Raw genomic sequence first — 20,864 nt, forward strand, 5'->3', positions numbered from 1 at the left:
TTTTGTTTTTATAATTATATTATAAAAATATCTTCAGAATTTTTACAGAGCTTTTACTCACGCATTATTAATAATTTATATATAATTTAGAAAAAATACTTTGACAATTTATACAAATTTTTAAATAATATTAATATTTTCCATCGAATAACATAATTTTTTAGAAAATTTAAAATTATTAAATAATATATTTAACAAATTAAACAAATAATACTTTGGTACCATATTTGATAAAGGATGCCAATCCCAATTAATATATAAATAATAATAATAGTGCTTATGTAAAAAATGCTGATGATATTTTTTAGTATGTTTATAAAAACAAAATAATACATAAATGCATAAATAAGTATATACAAATGAGTTTATAATAGGAGTCTAGAGTTTATTATGATGCAAATAAGAACAATATTTGTAAATAATAGCTATGATAAAAGTAAAAAAGGTGACAAACAAAAATTTGAAAAAATATCGTTTGTGTTGTTTTTCTTTATCTGAAAATTGTATAAAAAATATTACAAATTACCTGACTACTTTCAAAAATTTTCGCAGTCAAAAGATAAAAAATGAATAGGTACTTTTTCAATAATACCATAATATGTAGTATTAGAGTAAAATTCTTGATGATATTATTATAATATATTTATAAAAATATAACTTATTTTGTGCAATAATAGTATAAACAACGTATAAAATAATTAAGTTTGTTGGACGATTTCTAAAAGTTTTGATACTATTTTCATGGGTACCCTTATAATTAATGCACTTGATCTTAGCACTCTATAAACTCAGAAAGTGTATTTAATTTTGTCAACCAATCACCAATGTCTAACGACGACTAAAAATTCCAAGAATAGTTTGTTGGAATGGTATTAGATTAATTTGCACACTTTTTAGTGCTAATTTAACCGTAGTAAAAATGAGCTTGATTTTTTTTTAATTTGGAAAAATATCAATAACATAAAGTTGTGTTGTTTGCACTCAAAATTACTTCTGTCAGTGAAAATAAAGTCCAACAAAACGAGTTTGACATCTTTTACTCGGGATAAACATATCTAATTATCTAACATAAAGCTGTCAACTACAAGGTATCCACTTTCAGATTCTGAGCGAAACGATGATTATATTTTAATATTAATTTCTGATATACGTATACAATATTGTTGTTTATACATTTTTCTTCCATTTCTTTAGTTTCAACATAATTTATTGATATTATTAAGGCCTCTGATATTCTCTATTATTTGTCATCACAAAGTGTTCATCGTCTTATTTTTCTTTCACTAGCTGTTTATAGATTATTTCATAATCATAATTTTAAATTATTATTTCAAAATTAAACTGAAAGTAATTAACGCTTTGTAATAATGTGGAAAAATATTACACTAATATTAACACTATCTACTTTGTAAATATTCTCGATTTGTATATTACTTATGGTTCTTAGTAGAATTTTACTAATATTTAAAATCGATTTTAAGTTCAAACATTTTTCAAAAATTACCTTTTTAGTGTATTTTTCGATTTACCTTGACTATATTTTTTTCTGAGTTAAAAATCTTTGAAATATATTACATAAATTAGTGTCTTTTAATTTGCTCTTAAAGCAATTAAAAAGTATATCGAAAAATCAAAGTTGTTTTTTTTTATACGCGTTTTAAATTAAATTTTCAAATTTACAAATTTCTTCAAAATCAACAAAATTTGAAAATTATTTTCGCTGTTCGTAATAATATTATGATTTCATAAAATGTTTAGTGGGTATATTATACGGGTCATTTCTTAGTTCGACATTACCATCGAGTGTTTAAAATCATTAAACGAATAAAAAAAGTCTTACGTACGCATACCTATTACCTATACATTTCATAATAAAAACGAATATTATTATACCTATATGTAATTGTTTTTTCTAAAGTCCGTTTAGAACTTAAAACGTATCACCGGCACAACAATATTATATACCGGATGAGACATTCGACGCACGCGGGCCGGGCATCACTGATTAAATATAACAATATATATTTCACGTTCCGGGCGCACCGGTTGACAGTTGTCGTGTCAAAACGTCGTCGTGCGACTGACTGAGCTGCTGGGAATTGTCACGGTGTCCTCTTCTATACTGCGTGTCATCTCGCGGGCCACGCGATTATTATATATACGTATTATACCATATATACATATATAACATATATATTACATTTCGTACACGTATGCGTTTGTACATATTATATATATGTATGTATCGCTATTAGCACATCGTGCAGCTGCCGCGTCAACCCGTCCGCGAATCGGCTCGAACGCCAGTCCGCCCGCTTGTCGACGTCATCCGTAAAGTTTGTCGTCGCGTGCGCGTTATCCGCGGCGATGACGCGCGCGTTGGATGCGCAGACGTACGTGAGTATATTATAATATATACATTGTATTCATTGAAATGCCGACTTCCGAACGCCACCGTCGTCGGTGTGAGAATATAATAGTATATAGTACGCACGCCGTCGAAGATTATAATATATCCGCGCGGTGACAAAGTTCAAGGAGCCACGCGACCGGACGTGACGGCCGGCGGTGTTGTGTCGGCGCGACCGCGTGGTGGCGGCGGCGGCGACGGACGGGAAGTCCGCGGGAGGAGCGATATCGGAAGCGCAAAGTTTTGCCGTATACACGCGGGTCGGCGGAAACCGCAATCCGTATTAATCTAATGAACGACTCGACTTCGCCCGCGTCCCGCCACCCACCCCCCGTCGTCCAGAATCCTTACCCCTTCTATCTATCACCACCACCGATGCCGTCACCTCGTCCCGCCGCTGCTCTGCGCTCGCACCGTATATACACGATCCGTATATACGCACTGACGTTTTGTGACGAGAAGTTCAATGAAATGTGTCCTCGGGGACCTGCGGTCCTGTCTTACCTTATTTTTGACGTTCGCCGCCACTGTAGTGCAGTAGCAGCAGCAGCAGCAGCAGTCCCACACTAACTGGCTATAGTCCAATAATACCGTTGTTATATGCACCGTTCACCCCTTTCTCCGTCCGTATACACCGGACCAACCCTCTCCTTCCGCCGACACATCGCCGAAGAACACTACACATTTCCGTCGCGACACGGCCGTACGTAGGTACCCGCGCTCCACACGTGATGCGTACCTAATGCAATATTGCAATATGTTGCGCGTGTACTGCAGCGAACGACGCGTACATATAGTATTGACTGGCATCGTGTTTAAAACTCGTTCGTATTTATACGTATACGTATACGTCATCGCGTAAAACGAGACCCTGGGACGTCGAGAGTTAATATTATGTCATAAAATTTAAGTAAATTTTAACTTATTGGTATTTGACGTTTTCGTTATCCTTATATGTACTTATTATTTACCACTATGCAAAGTTAAAAATAGCTTTAATTATTTACTATTTCCAACCGAGTTATAATATTGAATTTTCAAAAGCGCTAAACATTAATTTTGTTCGTTGCCGTATTTGTGGTACCTATGCAGTTAATATTATTGAAAGACGAAAAAAATGTTAAGCTTATCAAGATGTTCGTGTTGTGATTATGGAAATAAAAACAAATTTATCATATTATTCTAATAACGTACATACAATAAGAAAAGCATTGATCACCCGCTATTATTAATAACAGCCTCGACTCCGTGAATTTTGTTCATAATACTCATTTAATTTGATTACAACTGATTAGGACCTTTCAATGAATATGTCTTCTACCAATTAAACTTATTTAGTAGTATAAATAATCAATATTAAAGTTTTTGTATTTAGTATTCACAACCAATTTTCCATAAGTAAAAATATATAGAATACTGCCTTAAAATGTCCAACGTCCGTGAACTTAACCCACCCATTTTATATGATCAGCTCCAATACCGTAGTATAACTTCTGAAATACATTTTATAATATTTGCTTACTATCGAAATTGATTTATTGGTGGTTCAAGTTTGTAGACATAACAATATTCTATTCACACTCGTTATATTAAATTTCTAACTTAGTGATTTTTACTCAGTTTACTAATTAATGATTTTTTGTTTTTAATTTACATAACATTTTATTGGTATTAAGCTAGTTTAATGGTTGATATTTTCTTAGTTAACTTATTTGATTTATTTAAAAAAATAAACCTTGAAATTTTTAGATGACCGTTTTTATCTTTTAACTGCAATACTTATATATTTAATAATATATTAATAACGATGTTGTTCTAGTGCGAACATCATTAATAATATATGATGTGAATTCTGGCAGTAAGTATATAATATTTAAAAGTACTAAACACCAAAAAAAGGTAGGCGAGTGGGTTAGGTTTACTCACTATTACGAGTGTGTTAAATTTGAATTCAATGATCTAAAAACTTAAAAATGTCTTGTGCCTATAAACTGTAGAAATATTTTGAAAATGTTATCGTAAATAAAAAACAATAATATTAACATTTGATGATCATTTTAAAAATCTACGGTTATTCGTTTTTGAGTTATACTTAAAAAACAAAATTGATCTTGTCTAAAATTGGATTTGCACTTTTCTACCAGAAACTATCGCTATTTTTTAAAAATCGAAGCATTTTTACCACCCCCAAAAATTGTTTACAATCACACAACACAAACATCATTGTAAAATCGATACATTGATCACTCTTAATCTAAAAAAAGTTCATTACGCTTAATTATATTTGTCCATTAACTTTTTCTCCATGAGCTAAAAACATGCGTTGAAAAGCGATTAAAAAATGTTTATGAACTACAGAATAAACATTTTCGAATAAATTGTGGACTTGAGAAGTTCTCGTAGACAAAAACATATTTTAAATTATTCGAAATATTTTCCAAACGTGTTTATATTTATACTTTTACTTAAACGCTTATTAGAATATACATAATATTTAAATACCTATTTGTAATACATTTCAAGAGTATGTTAACAAGGTTACAAGTATAGTACCATTTCTGATGATCGATACTGTATTATAATTTCTACTGTCGTTAAACCCATACCGTGGAATGACAAAACGATATGCGCAATATAGTTCAATCGTTCTTTTATTTTTTCTACGAGTTAAGATTTGCCAATGTTTCTACACTTGTTATAATATCGTTCGGCCATCCGTTGAGTGATTACTACTATACCTGTCTAACTGTCTACTGCGGCAGAAACGTGCTGCTACACCGTCTTCCTTTTTTTTTTTTCATTTTGATTGTGTGGCTAAAGCCTAACATATCGATATATGTATATATATTATATATAAATCTAATATACCCTACAGCACAGTGTATTATACATATAATATATTATTATAGCGAGCTTATCTGTATTTATCGAATTTATCGTCCCGGATAATATGCTTATTATTCCTCGCACGAAGTACCGCAGCGACCATCGTAATATCACAAACAATTTTAGTTCCGATTCTCAACAACTCGCAATTCACGCGTGATCTACCACCCGCACGCTTTAGTAGATCGGTTTATCCCAAACGCCGTGTATCATATAATGTTATAGGTGTTTTAAAAACTCTAACCGTTTTGGACAATTAAAGCCGGCGAGTTAAATCATACAAACGTAATGTGTTGTGGATAATGTTATATCGTTATAATGTATATGCAGTGTACCTATAGATAGGTACTTACACGTTGGCGTGCGCTATGCCGTCGATAAAATCACTGTCTGCTTGTGTGTATTACGAGTAGATAACATTGTTATACGTTCAACGGGATTTCGCTGTTCGGGTATAGGTATATAGTACAACTAGTACAAGTAAGACGGACGTGAAACGTAATGACATCCACTGGCACAAAACGCTCATTCGTTATACAACAATGGACCTAAACATTCGGTACTTGGGACGTCAATTGGACGATTTGTTAATGTAAACAGGATAAAAGATTTCTGGACTTTTTGGACTTTGGGGAACATGGCGGTTTGGAAAATTGCCAATCATTCAGAAAAAGGCCACGGGGCTCCTGGGAGCAATGATTCTTCCACAATAGTCAGAAACGTGGCAATAACCAATCGTTTCGAGCGCGCAACAACCATACACATCGCAGCATGCTGTACACGACGTTTGCTTCGTTTCGCACGGAAAGTTCTATTTTCATAAGACCGTTAATATAATCGTATATACGATGAACAGTTTTTATGGCAAACGTCGTGGCGAATGATATGCAGTAAATAATTCGATGATAAAATATGTAAGCGCACAGTCATTGAAATTTAAGAGGATAAAACAACGTGTTTTGATCTGAAAAAAAGTTTTATTACTTTTCAAAAAACAAGTTATGAATACATTATAATATATTATAACACTGTACGTTACATACGCTGTCGTGGATAAACAAAAGTGCATATAGTAAGTGACCCGACTGAAATGTTTTATTTTTGTTACATTGCACGCGGGAGAAGACTAGACGCCCTCATACAATAGTGGTTAACTTAAAGATAAACGGCTTAGACAAGAGTTGTTTGAGATCATAAATCTTTGATACCACACAATGTTTCCGTGATGTGCATTAAGGTGGAAAAGTACTGTGTAGGGTTGACGATGTCGGGGAAAAATTGGAAAGGTTCAACCGTATAAAAAAACTAGTCGGGATATGACCATAAATTATACGTGTTTATGCCAGAATTTGTAAGATGGTATTTTTTTTCATGAATTTCAAAATAAGAAAGATGACGGATTATCGTTGCTATTGAATAATTCACGTAGAAGCAATAATGTTTTAATAATTAATGATTTTATTATTAACAATTCGTGTTTATTTATAATTTGTTAGACCAACGTAAAAATGTATATACTCTGATAACTCTTTGTCCGTTGACCGTAGTTTATACTATACAATTTAAGCGTGTAATATTAAGTAGCTGATATTTAATTATATAAAATAACTAAAACATTAAAAACACTTCTGGTTATTTTAATTCTATAGTTTATAATAATATTATTTGTGATCATGAATAGTTAATTTTTAACTCAAAATTAATAGTGTAAAATAACATTATATTATGTTATCAATTTTATACGTTCATCAACCAAATAAAATATGATGTTAATAATATTTGTGTCGATAAATTATTATTGCTATCGATTTTGGTGTAATAAATTTATAATGGAGATATTGAAAATTTTGTGCGCAATTTAATTGATTTTGAGCTATCGAGTATCGTATTACAATGGCTCGAATGTATGTTCAATTTAAAAAAAAAAAAACACTATTTTCCTAATGACCATCTTAAATTTATCGCTTGGAGTTCATAAAAATAATTAATTGTCATTATATTATAGATGTGTCGCTTGAATAAAGATTTATAGTATAATTCAGAATAATAATACAGTCGAGTCACGATAACTCGAAGTTGAAAGGAAATAAAAATTCGTTTCGAGATATGTATTATTCTAGATATCTAACTCAAATGATGTATATTAATTTATATTTGTAGGTGAATTGTTGACAAGTTTTTCGAGTTATCGAGGTTCTTATTATCGCGACTCGACTATATTGTATTCTCGTGTTTACTATTATTCTTGTTATAGTTTTCTGAATTTTTTAATTTACTTAAGGTACTTATTTAATTATTTATAAATTCTATGATATTGATTTATATATTTCTATATGAATTTGTGTCGTCTGAGTTTATTTATTTGCATATAATTAAATTTTTATTTTAAAATATGAACTTCGAGGAATAAAATAATAATATACTCGTATTATGTTAAATTCGATGTTTTGAAAATTGCTTTTAATATTATTTATTGATCATGGATAAATTGAAAATAATATATTAAAACCTACCTACTGCTAAACGTATTAATAATAACGCATTATAGATACAACTAGGCGCGATATTTCCTAAGTAAAACCACACAGTTGTTGACATATTTTATCAGTTAATTGATAGATCACGACGATCACGTTATACTACAGTATACGTTAGATAACTTAAAAAAAAGTGTATGTCTCACCATTTTATGAGCACATCTCTAGTTTTAGTTTAACCAACACTCCTGTAATACTATATTATATAATATTTTGTTGTAGTTATAATTTAAGTGTATAACAATAATATGATTTACACTTAGTCGCGGACTCGTCCCCACTGGGTATCATAGTAGGTATATTATACAATAATATGCGACACGCGACAAAACAGAATACAATAATTACTGCGCTTAACAGAACGACCGCCTTAGAGTGGAAAATCATATATTATTATAATAGATATACGTATCGCGAGTAACTCCTCGGAAAATCGTCGAGGCTGCGCGCTGCGTCTCTACAGCTTCCACCGTGATGTTTAATATATATATTATTATATAACAATGAAATCACGGCATTGCGTATACACACACTAAACTATGATGTGTGCGGCGCGTGTAATATGATAATATATTATATTAGTGTGACAGACCTCCGGTGAACCGTTCCACCGGCACAAAGTGTACACGTTCTATATTATATATATATTTTAAGTGCACTTGGACGTGTTTTGCGCTGGGTCGGCAAAAGTATATATTATTATTCTATATATATATATATATATATATGTACACGCGAGCGGCGTAGTATGGTTTTGTCGAGGGACTTGGTTGTTAAACGAATTAAATTCGATTTCGTGGCGGTGGTGGCGGCAGCGACGACGACGACGACGACGACGACGACGACGACGACGCAATTCTGTTCTCCTGTTGTGGAGCCGGTTTTGGCTGTGGCGGAGGAGTAGGAGGAACGAGAGAAGATCGAAACACGCGGAAGGGATGAAACGAGAGAGCTTATATTATTATTATATATATATATATATATGTGTGTGTGTGTATAATATACATATAAATATATAAGGAAAGCTCGGGCAGGTTTGCCCGCCCCTCAAAACCCCGGTAATAATGTAATTTGATACATCCAATTAAAATGCAAATGACATTTCGCTCGAATTGCATTCCCGATGAATCAACTTTAACGCTCCGCTGATCCTTGCGCGCATGGAATCCATTACATTCCGCCGAGTAACCGTTTAATTGACGCGTTTATACGCGATGCGCGGCTAGAAACTGTACTGACGACAGCGGCCCGTCGCACGGCGTCATGTCGTAGGTACCGTACCTATATGTTCCGCAGTCACTCTTTTCCTTAACTACTTTTCCATTGCTCGTCGTGGTATTTCGCCATCGCACTCGAGTGACGTGCAATAACGCTCCGTACCAATTAAAATATCGTAATGCCTCCGAAAAAAAAAAATTAACCAACTCATCGATGTTGGACATGATGGCGTCACAGCAGCGGTGTACAAAATAATTATATATGTATCGTAACAGCATATTGGAATCGAATAACGTAGAACTTACGTTGCACTGACTGCTCTTTGACAAAAACCCGAATTTTAAAATATTGTATACTTATCATTTTTTGAAAAAATTCACAGACGACGTTCATCTAATCAATTAAAGATGATATTCTAGAAATAAACCATCATTGAAAAATAACATAGAAGAGGTTTGAAAAAAAAACCTAACGAAAATGGTGTAGCCAAATAAACAAAAAAAGCTGTTAAAAAAGTTATATCAATGAACCATACATTTCTTATTTAGTTGTGGATGGAGTTTTTATCGTTACGGTACAAAATTGGGTACTTATACTTCCACAACGTTTAACTCTAAACCAATTTACTCCGTAAAAACAAAATGTACAGTAATCACTCTAGAAAATAAAATTGACGTAATAGTCCCATATGCCACTACCTACACGTGATTTTCGACTCATCGACTGCATTTATGACTTATGTAGATTTATTTATCGCGATAAATATTATATCATTTTTGTACTCTCTATGACAATACGATTTGAAAATTCAATCAGAATATTAACTAAACTCAAAAATACAAGAGTCAAGTGACAGGTAAACACATGTGTATATCGAGTGCACTCGAGTCTTAATTTAGTCCATGTTGTTTTCGAATATATATGTGATTATTTATAGCCTAATAGGTAAGTTTGTTGTACTTATTAATTGTTTTAAAACCCAACCTGTGAAATTTTTAAAAGTAAACAACTTATGTAACATATAATATGGTATTGTCTGCTTATTAAAAATGGAATTACGTGTGCCCATTACTTAAAAAAGATTGACATTTCATTTTAGACAATAACTGTTTGACATATATCTATATAACTTTTTTAAATATTTATATTTATTATATTTTTAGTATGTGACGGTATATTTTGTACAACCGTCAACTAGTTCAATATTTACAAATGAGCAAATAAAAGGAATTGAGTAGTATATCCAGTAAGGTAAGTATTGAAAATGTATGGTTATAGTATATCAAAAAGCTGTCAAACGTACAAATCGATATGCGAATATAATAACTTTTTTTATGTTATTTCAACGATTGGTGTCATATAGTTGTCTTTCTCTATGCAAAAAAAATAAAACTTGTCTGGTTTTAGGTTAATTTTATTGTAACCAATCAAACTATTTGTTATGCTGTCAATAAATCAACTGTAATAATATTGATTGATTTAACCCCCCCCCCCCCCTCTTAGAGTATTCTTGTAAAATATTGTTTTCAAACATTTATATAAATTAATGAAAGTTTCGATAAAAATGAAACACGACATCAAAGTTGGTACACTAAACGTGTAAAAAGTACATGGATCCTCGTAATTTGTTGGAAACGGTCTGACTCCCAGGTAAAATGGGGTCTTTTTATTTTTTTAAAACAGGACCGAGAAACTTCATTGCTTATCATCAAAAATGGAATACAAACTGAATCAATAATACTCAGTAATCAATAAAGGGACTCAACGTTAGTCAACCATGGACGATGGATATTTATGATTCGATTGACCACCTGCGAAGTTCTTTATTGACCTAGAAACATTCATACTCAAAATATAAAAAATATTTTTTGAATATTAAAATCACTATTCAATTTTTATTTTTTTAATAGTAAAAAATATAATCACTGAGGTACTAAATGTATTAAATCAAAAATCATATTATAAGCATGATGGTTCTATTTTGTACATACACAGTTAATAGTCGATAGGTCAATCGTCAATGTACAAAAAAAACTAAATAAAACCTATGTTGGCTGATTCATATTTTAACTAAAATCTATCACATTATATTCACTACACGAGCTATCAAGAAGCTACTTTATATTTTTAATATCCATTTAAAAGCTACAGACAGATTAAATAGTTCTTATTTATTTAATATTACCATTATAATAATACAATAAAATATGTATACATTTATTTCATCAAAAATAATAATGTAATAAATACATTTTTTATACATAAATTTATAAAAATTTTAACGATTAAAATTCCAATGCGAATATCAATTTAATATTTATGCATACGTAACATTATTATATTGTAATAAACTACTTACAGCAAGTTAAATTGAGTTATTATAATACACCGAATGGATAGATATATCTTTACAGTACATAAATAATACCATCTCGTGAAATAAATTATACATATTTCATAAGATGTTTTTAATAGTGTTATACAGTAGTCATTTTATTGTACTACAGTATATAAATCGACCAAAATTGTTTAGCATTTCCAATGGCTTTACAGCCATAAAACTGGCACTAAAAATATATATATAAATTTGATAGGGAGGTTAACCCCATAAAGTCTGTCGAGCTGACAGTAATTTTAAAACATTTTTTTTATGACACTTGCCTCATCATTATTCTACAACGTTGATATGTCTGAGTGATAAGAAAATAACATGAATAGAGATTAGTTCATTTTAATATTATTTAAAGTTTTGAAGTGTAAAACATCAACTCGCTTATACGCTTATACGATATACTTACTCATTGTTTATTTTATATGTTATATTATTTTATATCATATAGATATGCGAAATTCTGAGCATAGTGAAGAATATGTTTGAGGTTTTTTTTATTGCAGACCTTTAAATAAAATATTGGATCAATAAAATATATTGTGCTGTTATATATATATCTATGTATAGCCAGTTACATATAAAGTAATAGATCCATGTGAATGTTATGTACAATTTAAAAAAAAAAATACAAACTAATAAATATTATAAAAAAAAGTTGTCTTTCGATGATTATGATAAAAATGATTTCTGTGAACATAACCCTGTCGTGCACGGCCACTGCACGTATACATCCTAAGCCTTAGGGGGCAAAAAAATAAATTTCGTTTTGAAATAACCATAATCAAATACAGAAGCCGTAGTGCGTATTTTCCGAGGGGATAAAATGCAAAGAAAACAAGGTTGGAAGTAGCCGTGGACGGCGGGCGAGTGGATCATTCCCTTACCGGGAAATTTGTCATCGGGAAAACGTCCTTGGGACAAATGTCCGTTAAATATATTCATGTATTCATAAAACAACGACGAGGAAATGACCACACACACACACACACACCCACACCACGCACATACATACACATATACAAACGATGGAAATCCACAAATTGACCTTATGCCTTTCCTAAGGGACCTAGTCAGGTGACGGAATGCAAATCCTCCGGAGGACGAGAAAAACAAATGAAGGAGAAACCAAATCCTTCGCTCCATCGCCGTGTCGTCGTAGGGAAATGTTTTTCTTTCTCTTTCTTCTCTACATCTCTCATTTCTTTTCTTTTTTGTAAGTGTGTGTGTGTGTGTGTGTGACACTGCAATCCCGCTGGGAAGACCGGTTTTTCGATGAATATAAAAAAAAATGTGAAGAAAACTTTCGGTCAGTCAACGCTATTGTCATTACTTTTCCGCGTGCCGTTTGACAGAACCGTGTTTCAGCCATTACCATACAAAACACCGACTTAGCCTATATTCACGCACACGTATTGCGGCCCGAAATACAAGCATACGTGGTATAATATATATAGCACTATAAAATAGCAGCTAGGAAATGTTTAAACAGACGTCAAAAGTTCTATATTTTGTTAAAATATAACTTTTTTTTTCACAGATATGATATGTTTCGATGATTTTTGAACGTACATTTCACGGTTAGAAGAAGTTACGTTACGTGACTGTTAAATTATGTCGTCAAAGTTTCAAAAACTTGAATTTATTTAGATATACCATACAGATGTATTATGTATATATACTTTCGTTGTACATTTTTATGTTTGACGACTGTTGAAACAATACATTTAATTGATATCCATGTGCTTTGTTTGTACATTGATTGATTATAAATACACGTTTCTAACTTTTATATAATATACAAGGTACATATATTACAAAATAAGAAAATTTATGAAAAAGGAAAAAATATCACATTTTAAAAGGTTTTAAAATGTCTTCAATGTTAGAATAACATTATTTATACTTATACATATACAATTACCTAAATGTTTTGTTATATATTATCAGTATATTTTGTACTTAAAAATAAATTTTTATCAATTTACCTAATATTTTGTATCGTTTTTCTGCAATAATGCAACTATATACGTTCGATTGAAATGTTATCGATGTATTTTATTGAGAAACGATATACCAACGGATACGGGAATTAATTTTTTAATAATTAAAACGCAAATTAGACATCAAGATTTTCGAAAACGTTACACAAATATAGGTGTTAACCAATCGAACGAAACGTAAATAATTAATATAGGTAGCCGCTATATATAATAGTACCTATAGGTACCTACTGTTGTAGTTGTTCTATAAACACGGTTAACGACTCCACGCCGTCTGCATACATTTTACCTATGTACCTAGGTATACCGCACAATATATATATATATATATATATATATAATGGATCACACATATACATTTACCGACCGTTTAAGTGTTCAACGTTACCTGCTATATAATATAATAATAATAATAATAATAACGTCTCGCGCGAACTTTTGGCGCTGTTATCGCGTATAAATGCATACAAACATATATATATACGTATTCCTACCCACACCCGTGTGTATACTGCAGTAGTATATAGTCACACCTCACACATATACACACCTATGTATATATATATATACACGCACAGGATGTAGGGTCGGCGGCGTGAGCATGTATATAGATATTGTTATGGGCAAAACGGTTAGCAACATCGCGATGTTCTATTATACAAGAGTCGATTATCGAGTGCGAACGTGCATTACATGTATATATATATATATATATATACGTATACGTACTATACGGTGTACGCGTCGCATTGCACCCGCGAGAGCTAACGGCAACGTAGTGCGGTCGTATGTGTAAACTATCAAATAAAACGGACCTACGTGACGTCTTAACAAAAACGGCCTCCGCCCTCCCACCCCCCACTCCGCCGCCTCAGTCGCCGCGCCGTTTCGCGAGGTTTGGAGTTTTTACTTTACCGCCGCCGCCGCCGCGTCTATACGCGCGGAAAATTTACGACCGACGGCCGGAAGACGCGGGCGGCGGTGGCGGTTTACTCGTGTGTGGTGCGTGTAAAAGACGACGGAGGAAAGAACGAAAAAAGTAGTTTCGAAAACCGCGGCCGTAGTGGCCTAAGTACAATATAATCGAATTCGGCGTTTTCGCCGGCGATATTGTCACGCGCGCGGATATATTTGCAGCGCACGCGGGGGGAGGGGCAGGACAGAGAGGAAAATATATATTTTTTCCGTGTCAAGAAACCGCTCCTCGACGTGGTACACGCCGCGCGGTACACGTGTATTCGTATGTGTTGTGACGTGTGTGTGTGTGTACGCGCGCGCGCGCTTACGTTATATTTGCCCAAGAGACGATGACACGCGGTGGTTGCAATGTAGAAAAATAATAATTTTTCACGCGCAAAGTTTAGCTGTCCGACGACAAGTACAAAAAGTGAACACCCCCGAGACCCGACGTGACAGATTTCAAAACGTTTTCACCGTTAAGTTTTCTGATCATTTTCGAAACGACCAAAAAGTTGTGTTATTATTCAATTTCGGTTTGACTGCGCACACCAGTCCGCTACACACGGCGCGGCGTTCTCGCCGTCCCTCAATGTACATATACGAGTGCGTGACAGTTTATTTTGACGTATCTTCTGCGAGCGCAAATTGTGTCTTTTTTAAATTCTCTTGAACGCGAAGTGATACGGTGACGACTGTACGACGATATCAGTCTTCACCCGTCTTCCGCGGTGTGACGAACTTTCTTGTCGTTGTAACAAAAATGCTAAACACACTATAATATGATGATACACCAAACAATCGGATTCTAATAAACCGTGCCCGAATGTGTATGTCACTCATTGACTTACAAGACATTTTTGTTTAATAACTAATATTCTTAAGGTCTAGTATACTAGTGGCACTCCGCAAATTATATTATAATAATTTAGAAAACAAATTGTAGTCTTCCGCCTCCTCGAACCAGTTATTTTGAATAACATTTATGATATTTTAAAAATACCAAATATAATAAGAATATATGTATAATAATATGTTGTACTTTGAACTTTATTGTATATTATACTGCATAGGTTTGTCCGGAAGTCACGATAAATATATTGCTGTTACCTACTGTAAATAAAAGCGCGAATCTCCTGGGCATTTTTTTACTTTTGTTGTGATTATATTTCATTAATCATAAAGTATTTTATCAATAAACTATTATTTATGCATTGGATATACGTCCTTAAAGCACATTCCCTAGGTACTGAAACACACATCAGTTGTGATATTTGGCCTTATTAATTTTGTTTTGTTTTCGCCCGTGGGAATATCGTTGTTCTCGTATTTTCACAACAAAAATAATATCTGTTTTTTTTTTTAAATACACAACATTTTAGTAGACAGTTAAATAAAAATAATTTATGTTCTTAATAGAACTTTATGGTTCTTTTGATATAATTTATCGTTAGACTATAGGTTTACAGTTTTGCATTACCTTATATTTTTTAACACATTTTTCTTGCTACCGATGCAGTCATTCTTATGTATTTATTTTCATTTATTTTATACTATCCAGACTATCCTAATATATTTTGTATACTAACCTATAGGATGATACTTATGTGTTTCATGAATTTTAAAATGTTATTATATTTAAATATTAAATATAGAATGTAAGATGTTAATCATCTTTTATTTTCATTTCTATTTTTCAATTTTGTTTTATTTATATTTAAAATGAGGTGAATTTTATTTTATTACTCGTACGTATATCAACATTTATTGACAATTGTTTTTTTTTTTTTTTATTATAAAATAAATAAAAAAATAGTTGAATTGTTAAGAAAATTTTACCAGTAACTTAAAAATAAATATCATGGATATTAGATTTAATAAAGAGTTGAATATCTTGTTGAAACAAACTATTTACTAATTTTCTAAGATTAGTATCAATAAAAATACGTTAATTGAAACTATTTATTGGTTAATTATCAACAAACGATTTGTCAATTTGACCAATAATTTCTACGAATATACTCAGATTTTTTGTTATCATATTATTACTGCAGTGTTTCGTAGACGTTTTTCTGCAGTATTTCTATGACCTACTTCAGAGTCTCTGTATCATCATTCTTCTGAGACCGGACGGTTATCCCCTGTACAGTTCTATGAATTCAAAACCGGTGTCTCTATTGTAATATTACTAAATATTGATCCAAAAATGTAGTGTAACATTTTTCATTTTCAAAATAATTTTGAAAATTCTAAATGAATGGTAAATATTTTCTTAGTTGTAACTTCAATTTTGAAATTTGTATACGTAACACTGAGAGGAGAGATATATAATTATTTATTGTAATCACATGATCACTGATCGCCCAATCGCATCAATCGCGACAGTGATACACTGATACGTATTCAACACGAAGTTTTTATCGTCTATGAGTGTCGAAGAACGATATTATCATTCATATCATTTATCTTTGTTCTAACGCCACGAAGACGACCCGTCACCTCAAAATTTATAAATAAATATATATGTATTTGTGATTAATGAATAACTACAATATTAAAGCAAAATCTCTGATATCCATAAGTAAAATCAACTACTTTGAATGCTTTAAATATATTCTCAATTTTTAATAGATCCAGTTATATTATAGTTTAAAGGTATGTGAACTGGTTAGGTAGTTAATTTTCTAGAACTTAACTAGTTTGATTGAATGTTAAAATAACTCGGATGTTTTAAATTAATTTAAACATTATTTATTAAGTTTGAACTAAAAATGTTTTTATGATTTTTTTATTTGAATAGTTTTAAATTTTAATTACTGCTCGAGTATAAGGATATAGTTTTAAATAAAAAATGATTTAGTACTATAATTTCTGTTATTTTTCTTGATAAAACAATATTGAATATATAAAGACACGAAATAATCATTAGTCGATCCACGTACTAATTAAAAAAATAGATTAATTTTTTAAACTGAGTTAAATTATTACATTTTTCATATTAACTGAAAGCAATTTAAATTAATATTTTCTAAGTGTTAATTTCTTGAACGTTATTACAAATACTTAAACAGAAAAGTATTCAACTGAATATTGTTAATTTGTTATGATTTCAGTATATTAAAAATTAGTAAACTAGTAAATTCAATAAGTTATTTACAGTATCATTATTTTATCATACACAGTTATCAGTTGTATACGAAATATTCTAAGGAATAAAATAACACACAACAATCCGGTAACAACGATTTAGAATGAACGAACCTAGAATTTCCAATTTTATATTTTGTTCTTAAAAAAAAAAGGAACAATGAAACATTATCTTTTTAAAATCTAATCATATTGTGATTCATGAACTATTGACATTTAAAATGTGAGCTGATAACGCCTTTTTAATTGCCATTGTTATAAAAATTCAACTTATATACATATTATAAAAAATCAAAATGTTGAAATGTTGAATATAACTAACATTCATTTATTAAATAAAAACATGTTTTTATGAAATGGTTACTTACTAAAATAAAGTACAAATATATGCAGATTTTGAAGAGCATACGATATATTTTAGTCGTTATTAGGACTTGAATAGATTTTTTATTATACTATATGTATAGTTATACAAATATACGTGAGTTTATACAAATTTAAACATCAAAATAAATAGTATTTAAAAATAAAGAATATTTAATAATTTTTTACAGTATTAAAAAGTAAAATACTACTTTAAAAAGTAGGTTTTTAAAAAACTGAATTTATACAATAAAATATATATAATAATAGCGAAGTTATTTAAAAAAAATCAAACATTAGTTTCTGCCTTTTTATAATAAGTGAAATATATAATTTCTTACCAAACCTACATTATTGTTAAAAACTTTTTTTTTATTTAAATAATTATTGTTATAAATATTTAATAATATATTATATATTGTATACAATTTAATTGTACAGCATTATGTAAACAAAATCTCCATGTATACTTAACTGTAATCAGTAATATGTTAAGTAAAATTTATATTGGAATGGAAAATTTTTAAGCCCATTAACATCTGTGTAAATACTGTCTTGTTAAGTAATAAATAAATAATTATTTAGCATATTAAATCGGTAAAAACATCGAGTGCAGAATAGTTAATGATCAATTACCTTAAAGTGTTTTTTGGTCAAATTTAAATAGATACAATTCCAGATTAAATATACCGAAGGGCTTGTAGATTAGGTGTCGATTTGATCTCTGTGATGATGTGTTAAATTTGAATTCAATGTTTTATCATTGTGTACGAAAAACAATTCTGATTTGAGAGGTGATTTCTCGGCTTGTATAATAGGTACTTAATACATTATACTCGTAATAATATGCATTAACAAGTATAATGTCAATATTAATTTTTTTGATGAGGTACAAAAAAAAATGTAATTTAAACAATCTGTGAGGGACGAAAACTTTTTTTCCACCCAAGGCCAATTAGATGATAACAAAAAAATTAAGTGGTAAAGAAAATAGTTTGTTTTCAATGTAATTTTTATCTAGATGCTGATTTAATACAAAACAATTTATTTTCGTTGTCTTTATTTAATTAAACAAAAATATGCAGGTGGAATTGTTACTTTCTGCGTGCTTTTTTTTTAGGTCTGGAAATATTGTATATATTATACTCGTTAAAAAAAAAAGATTATTTTATACTTAATAATATAATGCATGGTTTTCGACAATAATTATAAACAGCAACGCATCATTATATTGATCGAAAGAAAAGTATTCATTTGGATGATTATTGATTGCTAACAGAGTATCAGCTGAAATATGAAGTGCATTCACACACTAATATAAGGCAACGGTTTTTGTGGTTATATATTATAATTATTAACGTTTTGTAGCACTAAAAGCGTAAACATTTTAAATTGCTTAGTAAACTGTGAAACGTCTGGAGTAATACAGTTGTCGGGATAAACGCGAATAACCGTCCGGCGATAATCCTATTTATTGTACCAACACCACACACCCATAAGTTTGTTGTTATTATTATTATTATTATTATTGTTATAATCAAGAGCTGCTATTATTAATATCGTTTTGTGGTTACATCGTGTAGCTTTTTGTTGGCAGAAATTTTTTCACATTGATAACATCTTTTTGTCTCAGCTATAAATTATATATTATTATATATTTGATGTGTATATATTGATTTTATATAACTATAATTATGTCTAATACTTATGTATATGTACATTAAACAACAACGATATTATAATTTGTATACATAATATACTACAAGCAATTTATGACTACTTACAGTTTTTTTTTTATTTTTTTATTTTTTTAATCAACGGGCTGTCACTATTGTAAATAAATTATTGGTTTGATCTTGATAACACTTTTTGTGGAAATTCGTTTGAGTGCTGTATATATATACACAATGCATGTCATTATGTGATATTGCAAATTTAACTTTCGTTAAACCAAAACTGTGTGCCAATTTCAGAACTAATCGGCATATTATTGTACGATTGCAATTCATCAGAGCCTTTATCTGTGACGTACCGCCTAAATTATATCGATTGTTTAATTGTTTCAATGCAAATATCAAGATAGGTAGTTCAAATATTTGTACTTCAACAGTATGACAATTAAGTAGTTTATACTTACACATCAATAGTAAGTGATAATCGAAAATAATTCCAGTGCTTGTATTCTTGTATATTATATATCTGTAACAATGAGGTTAGGTTATTTTACTATACAAAGTAAATACTATTAATAAGTAGGTACTTAGACGTATTATACTCACGCATAAAATATAATAAAGTAACGATGTTTAAAACAAAAATATAACGAGAAGAAAAAAACGCTTGCCAAGTCAGAGATCGGCATGTACACTTTCTTGATTTTCAATTTTTAGAAATGTATTGATTGTATGCAATATGTATGTATAATGTATTTTATCTTCATTTTCATTTAGTGAGATAGATCTCTGAAACCGTGTAGCGGATTTTGTTGTTTGGGGACTTGTTAGATGCAAATTGGCTAAAAGAAGTGCAGTGAAGATTTTCAGAATTTTATCTTCTATAGTTAATTAACTACAGAGCTTCAAAAAAAGTTAAAACACATTTTATTGTGCGTTTTTTTTATGTTTTTGAGCTTTATAGCTTTGTAGTGAGTTAACGATTGAAGATAAAGTTCTGAAAAACTTCACAGCACTTATCCTAGCCAATGTGAATCTAACAAAACCCCAAATAACAAAATCTGTTCTCCAGTTTCGGTAATCTACCACGCTAAATGAAAATCTAGCAAAAAATAACTTTTTTTTTAACTGTGAAAAATTAAATATTTTTTTTTGAAAATGTTCAATTCCACATTTTTTTTATCTACTTGATAATCCCTTTTTAATGAGCTATTAACCAATTTTTTCGCTATAATATTTTTGGAGAAAAGTTAAAAAATAGAAATTTTGGGACTGTTCACC

Source organism: Rhopalosiphum padi, chromosome 3 (assembly GCF_020882245.1).
Source record: "Rhopalosiphum padi isolate XX-2018 chromosome 3, ASM2088224v1, whole genome shotgun sequence".
In the NCBI taxonomy this organism is placed as follows: domain Eukaryota; kingdom Metazoa; phylum Arthropoda; class Insecta; order Hemiptera; family Aphididae; genus Rhopalosiphum; species Rhopalosiphum padi.